We start from the raw sequence: 6,000 nt of genomic DNA, 5'->3' as shown, positions 1-6,000 counted from the left end.
TTATTAAAACACAAAATACTTTTCTGGAGTAGTTTAAAAAGAAGTCACTGAACCTGCTTGCAATCTTAACAAGCGTATTTAAAAGTTATTGTCCAAAGTTAGCTTTAAGAGAATAAAAGGCAGATGATTGCATCACTTGAGGAGATATGTATGTCAATCAGATGGTGGTGGATCTCAGTGTTGGGTTAAACTAGCTCTTTGTATTCTGAAGATAGCCCTGTAAGACTGTATCAGAAAGGTACGGGAGGTGGAAGAAAAGGCGTACGCACTTGAGTAAGAATCCACATATCTACATTCTTCTCTGACCAGCTGTCACTGGTGTACCAAAAGAGATAGAGTGCTGATACTTGAGTCATGAATAATTTTAATTTGATTATGCAATCTCTTGTTCTGCATCACAAATCCAAAGCCAGGTAAGTAGGAAGGTGCCAGGTTCCTGAGCATCAGTTCAAGAAAGAAAGGAAAGATGGAGTAGTTATGTCTGAAAAAAAAATTATGCTGTCTATACTTCAGCCAAAATTTGAGACTCCTTGGAAAAAAAGTAGTATGATTGTACCTTTGCTTTCTTGAGATAGCTGCTGCTGGGTGAAATAACGTTAATGCCTACAAAATAAGAATATTTCTGAATCAGTATAACCTTAAAAAAAGAAAAGAAAAAAAAAAAAGCAGTGAGGAGAACTAGCTTTTTCAAAGCTTTCTCTGTGCATCTGTCTGCCAGCTACATCTTGAAGTCCTGTCAAACCAAGCAGCAATCTCCTGCTAAATAATTCCATTGCCAATTATTCTGTCATAGGCTTTGTCAGTTTATCTTAACTTCTCTGCCCTATGGACTGAATGCTGGATACCAAATAAAGATCAAGAGAAAAGAAATGTTATGCTTTCTCTCTGGATAACACTGCCTTAACCCAAACATCCTCCCTTCCTGAAGTTGAGAAGCAGTGAAATTCCTCCATGAGACCCTAAACTGGGAAACAAAACAGTTGTATCTCCTGTAAGACCAAACTGCTCAAACTCCAGCAAGGCTCAGTGTGGCAATGGTTAAAGAGCTGAATAGAAACGTGTAAATAATATAATAAAGCATATTTCGTATGTACAATAAATCATTTCATTACTGTGTTTAGTATAGCAGTAATAAATAGTATTAAGTCGTAGAGTGAACTCTTAAATGTCACAAGCAAAATATAAGCTCCCTCTCTATTCTGTGGAAAATCTAAGACAATATACTGTGTTGGGAAATAGGTTTGGTTAAATTCTCCAGTGAAAAATGAGTTTATGTAAAGAAATCGTGTAAATCGATTAACCAAAGAATAAAATGAGAGATGGCTGGAAAATCATGGTAGGTAAATGTGGGTGTCATTAGCCATTCAGAGTGACTTGTGAACAGCTGGATAGTAGAACCTACTGTGGAAAAATACCAGGTGTCCTACACTGCCAAGGGGTTGTGTACTCTGTGAATGTAAGTCAGTGTATCTGCAATCAGCCTTTTGGTAGCTCTGATGAAGAGAGTTGTGAGAGTAAGCACAAAAGAGATTTAGTGAATATGTCCATTCCTTTCTCACATCTTCAAAGTTAAGAGGAGAGAAATAAGCTTCTGACGTGCAGTAAGACTGTCACTCCTGTGTGGGAGGACTGACTCCTGAGAAAGTATTTATAATGTGGTTAGGGGGCTAAGCACCACCGTGTTCAACAGCACATTGACCTTTCTGATAACGCTTTCTGAAAAGTAATTTCCGGAGCTAACAAGGAATTATGTAAATGGAGAAGTAATCAGATAAGCTGATCAAGACTGGAGAAATTAGGCACTCTTTCAGGATGCAGTTATGAGAAGATGATGAGGATGCTTTTAGCGAGTTTCAGCTAATAAAGTCAGAGCTGTGATTGCAGGCTGGTGAGGAAAACAAACAAATTTCAAGCAGTAAATTAGTATTTATATTATCTATTTTATTTAGACTTGCATGAATTCAAGGGTTCAGTTCTAAGAGGTTGAACAAAAACAGGAGACTTGAAAATGTTTTTAGCAATCGTTCTTTTGCGTATTGATTTTTTTTTCATTAAATACTGCTTTATTTTCACTATCATCTCACCCAGTGATTCCAATAAACCTGAAAAACAGAAGAATTATTTTAGTAAATGTTGATAATGTTCATATTGATAAGGTCTTGTAGAAACATGAACATGGCAGGTGTGAAAAACATTGATTCGATGAGAGTCTTTTTTCAGGAAATGCTGCTTCTGCAGCAGTAGTTCAGCTATGATTATTAAAAGCTAGATTACACATAGGTTTTACATATATAAAAGAAGATGGAGGAAATTCTAGTTGAGCCTGGTTCTACACACCTCTTCTATACGAGAAGTCCATCTGCACTGTGGAGGCGACATGTAGTTGTGGGTTTCTTTGCCACCTTCTAATCTGAGAGCTGCAAATGTGCCTCTCCATGAAGTGGGCTTCAAACTTAGACCCCAGACCTTCCTGTGTGCTACTTCTCCAAAGAGCTGAGTCATTAGATTGCCATCTAAGAAGTGAGAGAGTTGAGTTAGACAGCGAGAGTTGAAGGGTTAAAGGCTGCTCAGCTTGATCCTTCACGTAGGTCTTGAGGCACAGGAGGGACCACTCACTGTGGTTCTACCCATATTCCATTGAAGGGTCTTCTCCACCCCTCCTGACCCTAAAAAATATTGCATTTGCTTGACAATCTGGATTCTGTCTCAGTATCTTCTGAATCCTGGTGAATCCGTTGTCATATCTCAGAAAATAAACAGAATAGAGAGTAAGTCCATCATTGGGGTTTTCCAAATCACAGATTGAATCCAAGATTTAGGGTGTTTTGAGTACACATCATCTTACAGAAATGTTACTTTGGACATTGTTACATTTGGTGTTGGGAAAGGTTGCTGTGGCGTCTTGGTTCTTCTAGTTTATGAAGAAAGAAACACCTTTTTACGTGCTGAAGGAGATATTGAATGAGTTTCCTTGAGCAGATGACACCTATGTGCTCATGTCACATTGAGCTGTAGAAATCTTGCGAAGTCTGTATGTTGCCATTTTTATTATTTATTAGGTTATCACGTTCCTATTGATGTCTGTACATGTACTTCATGTTTGTTGACAGTTAAATGATATCATTGCTTTCTAATTACTAATAGTTTCCATTACAGTTGGCTCTCAGGTGTTTGATGGAAGGCTTGTTGGTGTTATGCATGAACATTTCTAGCAGGAGACTTGTGTGAGCTCAAACAGAACTAAAGTTGAAATACTTTTGAACTGTGCTGTACGATTTTATTAAAACAAAGAAACTTATGTCTTACAAAGTTACAGCGATGTTTAGGTGAGCATAAAGATTTAGCAAAGCAGTGTCTTAAACCAGTCTCTTAAATCACTATGATGGATATTTTTTTTATACATAGACCTGAATTTGTAAATCAAACTTAAGCACCAGTCTTCAAACCTCTTATTTGGGGTTTCTGAAGTCTAATTATCTTACTAAATTAATGGGTGACATTTTTATTGCATATTAACTTCCAGTTATTTTTTAAATTGATTTTCACATCAAGTAATTTATGGTATCCATTCAAATTTTGAGAAAATGGAGTCTTCAGTGCATCCAGACATTAGGAGATAACTATACCTGTATCGTGCAATGTGAGCTGTAGGCTCCGAACATCAGTACACAGCTCTTCCGATCTCAAAAGGGCTTTTAATGGGTACCAGAGCCCAAACTTTCAATCGGACTTGGAGTAGCCGAGGCTCAAACCCTGTTTGACTCCAACAGTGGCTGATAGGAACCTCCCAGTGTAGGGTCTGCTGAAACTTATGTCCCACATATTCAGGAGGTAGTAAAAAGATTTTTAGGCAACTCCATCTTAAATTAGACTAAAAAGTATTTGATCTACCAGTTGTTACTTTATGATGCATGCTGTTTAACTTGTATTTTATTTACTTCCTGACCAGAAAAACAAAAGCCAAGTCCTGGAACTCATCAACTAATAGAGAAAGATTTCTATACGTCTCCAGCTGTGCTTGGTACACCACATATATTTGAGGCCAGTACCATAAAAAGAAACTCATAACATCAATCCTATTTTAATTTAGGCTTTAAGATTTATAATGATATTTTATAGTATTTTGGAGGTGAAAATATTGATAATGTTTTCTTATTTAATAAAATATTACAACTATAAATAATAATGAGAATTTATGAGAGGAGAGAAACAGGCAGGAAGAGAAATGTGTTGTAGGGATATCATTGCTGGTTTGCAGCAGCTCCTACAGATCTCAGAGAGGGAGGGGAGCTTTATGGTGCCTGAGCAGTACCCCGCTGGGGGCTGAGTCCCTTTGATATTCCTCTTCCAAACTTAGGCACCACACTGTTGCTGAGGTGCTTCCTGAATTCCAAGTCCTTTCTCATGTGTGTTCTGGAAGGGGAGCTTTCTGGACACTTGTTTTTCCTCACAGTGAGGGGTAGGGAAGCAATTTATCAGTGTCTGCTGAGGATGGGCATGCTGTCCTGGTGGGGCCAGTCACAGGGCCTGATGTGAGAGCAGCACCAATGGAGTCCTCACCTGAGGCAGTGGAGCATTGCTTCCCTAGCACCAGAAATGGGCACTTGAAGTATTCAGTCATAGAATTATGACTTATTTTAATGAAGTAGTTGTCTGAAGAGGAATACATTGGTGGAGAACATTTCAGGCTACTGAATTTTAAGCTGCTAAATCTACTTAATTTTCCTAGGTGTGTCTAAGGTTTTGCTGCTTTCCAGGAGAGCTGCTAAAAATCAGTCTGTGTATGTGAAGGTGCCCTACTCATACATATAAGGAAACTGGCACCAGATACACTGAAGATTAAGCATTTTTGAGTTGCACTCAGTGTATTCCATGTGGTTCTAGTTCCTAATTCTGTTCTAAAAATCAGATTCTAACAAGTACAAACCATTTATTTCTAATCATCCTGCTTGGTTTCATACACTTTTGTTCAGTTGTGTGCATCTTTGTGTGCTCTTTTCCTTGATTACGTTATTGTATGCTCCTGGTATTGCTTGTTGGAAAAGCCTTCTGCCTCTGCTTGGTGTACAATATGTGTTGTACCTTTCAACATATAAAATGGCATCCAGCATAAGGTGTGTTTTCATTTGTCTGTGTCTTTGTGAAATAGTCACTTAACAATATTATTTAGCAGACTGTTATGTGTAGAAATTCCTGTACTGTAAAAGGAAAGATATCCTTGAAGACAGGATTTCAGAACTTGGTAAGGCAAATCTCCAGGGTAGATAAGGCTGCTTCAGCTTCTTCTATATGCAGTATGGTTGATACAAGACAGAAGGGCAAGGTATATGATATGTTGGGGTTTTTTTGATACCAAATCAAACTTTTGCTTGTTCTTAGCTCTTTTGAAACCATCCTTATTCTAACCTATTTCCCTCTAAATTAATGTCAGATTTGCAGAAACAAAAGTACTGACTGCCCTTTGTCTTCTTTTTCCTCTGAGCCTAAGTCTGACAGGGATCTGTTATCTTATGTTCATAGACTTAAAATATAGTAGTAATCATGAATAATTGATTTAGGAATTAAATATTTCTTTGGGAAGACAGATTGTCAAGCAGGAAATATAGAAAATCTGCAAAATGCACTTAATTATAAAAAAAAAAAAAAAAAAAATAAAATCCTAATTAGCCGCCTGGAAGTATCCAAACAGTAAAAGGAGTTTAAGCTTTGTTTACATTTTGCCTGCAAGAGGTGCCTCTCTTTAAGTATTTAGATAAACAAACCAAAGCTGCTGTTTTCATTAGCACATAACATAGAGCCCAGTTTTGTTACTTCAGAGAACATCAAACTAAAATTCGGTGACAGAAAGCAAATACTTGTCTTGATAAACTCACAATATGGAAAAAAAAAAAAAAAAAAAAAAACTTTCATATTTTGTACTTGCTGATATTGCTTAATAAAAACATCTTGAATACTGGTGCTTCTGAGCGTGTTTCCAATAGCAATATCATTGCAGAGCTC

This window comes from Tympanuchus pallidicinctus, unplaced genomic scaffold (assembly GCF_026119805.1).
Source record: "Tympanuchus pallidicinctus isolate F22 unplaced genomic scaffold, pur_lepc_1.0 scaffold5, whole genome shotgun sequence".
In the NCBI taxonomy this organism is placed as follows: Eukaryota; Metazoa; Chordata; class Aves; order Galliformes; family Phasianidae; genus Tympanuchus; species Tympanuchus pallidicinctus.
The sequence above is the reverse complement of the archived record's forward strand: the minus strand, read 5'-3'. Positions refer to the sequence as shown.